The sequence below is a fragment of the Tamandua tetradactyla genome, chromosome 1 (genome assembly GCF_023851605.1).
Source record: "Tamandua tetradactyla isolate mTamTet1 chromosome 1, mTamTet1.pri, whole genome shotgun sequence".
NCBI classification, from domain to species: Eukaryota; Metazoa; Chordata; class Mammalia; order Pilosa; family Myrmecophagidae; genus Tamandua; species Tamandua tetradactyla.
Window position 1 is genome coordinate 155,170,440 of NC_135327.1, and position 1,639 is coordinate 155,172,078.

General features: G+C 34.8%; 1 pseudogene; it reads right to left on the reverse strand.

Annotated features, from left to right (window-relative positions):
• Nucleotides 1–706: 706 nt before the first annotated feature.
• On the reverse strand, nt 707–1,000 carry LOC143687015 (cytochrome c pseudogene; annotated as a pseudogene).
• Between the last annotated feature and the right edge of the window lie 639 nt (nt 1,001–1,639).

A 1,639-nucleotide genomic window follows, 5' to 3' on the forward strand; every position in this document is an offset into this window, starting at 1 on the left:
TAATTTAACATTTTATTTTATATCTACTGTAGGGCTACTTATCATCACCTACTTAATAGCCTTTTTTTTAGAAGCATTCAGCATTCTTATTTGATATTATACATAAACCACACCGAAATGTCTTTTATTAATTACAAGCAACATTTCAGATACAGGGATTTTAATTAAATTGACACAGTTAAGACCAAAAAGATAAAGTGGACATAGCTAACTTATTTTTAGCACCTGCCTTTAAACAGGCTGATGAACACCATTTGAAAACCAGGTGAGTCTTTCTCTGTTCTATGAGAAAGGGAAGGATTTCCCTAGTATTCAAATATATTCATAAAACCAGTTATATAAATCTAAATATAAAACCAATCTCCAAAAAGTTGAGTTGGCATTCATGATTTTTGTGAAAAGTTGAACATTGCTAATTCAACCTAGGCTCAAGTCCAATTATATCTTTAGAAAGGAGAAATAGTGATAGCACTTGCTGAACAAGAATTACTTTCAAAATTCAAGAAACTTGATCATATTCCTTTAACTATAAACTAATGCTCTTTAACTCAGAACTGCTCAACAAAAATATCCAATCAGCCATTCATGATCTGAATTCTGGTATATGAGATTAATTTAAATAGGATACATGTAAAAAAGTCATAAGACATCTGTTTTATAATAAATAATGCAGTTGCCAAGTACTACTCATTAGTAGCTTTTTGAGTTAAGCTATCAAATCTGCCCTTTCTGCCGCCTTCTTAATGCCAGCAAAGATCATTTTTGTTCCAGGAATGTACTTCTTGGGATTCTCCAAATACTCCGCCAGTGTCTCCTCTTCCCAAGTGACGCCTTTACACTTGTTGGCATGTGTGTAAGAGAATCCAGGGGCCTGACCTGTCTTCTGCCCAAAGAGACCACGAAGATTTGGCCTCGTCTTGTGTTTGCCTTCTTTTTCCATGGTGTGGCACTGGACACATTTCTGAACAAAAATTTTCTTGCCCCTCTCAGCATCACCCATTTTTAATTCACTCTCTCCTTGCCCAAAATAAAAGGGTCCTCGTTCAGAAGCTGGATGGCCTGCATTCTCCTTAATATCCTTTTTTTTTTTTTTTTTTTGCATGCTGTTTGGCTGGGTCACATTTCATTATTTTTCCCTGTACGTATCTCGTTATTGCAGCACCGTTTGTTGAATTTTTGTTCGTTTTTTTTTTTTTTTTTTTTAAGGGGGAAGTGCATGGGTCAGGAATCGAACCCGGGTCTCCCACATCAGAGGTGAGAATTCTACCACTGAACTACCTTTGCACCCCCTTAATAGCCTTTTGAGAGCTCTTTATGTTGTCATGGATTAGAAACGGCTATAATTATTTGAAAGCTGAGATACAGTTATTAGAGAATATTTTAAAATCTTAGGTAATCTTTACAATAAAAGAGTAGAAAACAATATTTACATTTACTGTGGACAGGAAAACGGCATTGCTTCCATATGTAGCTCACTGACTTTTTTGCACCTGTGCTTACCAGCTTACATTCAGTTAAAAAAATACAGCTTAAACTTTGAAAACTAAATATACAAATATTCTTTTAGAGAACCAATCTAATGTAACTTTCTGTCTTCTAAACTGTCTAGAAATCTTTTGGCTTTACCCATTGATAATGG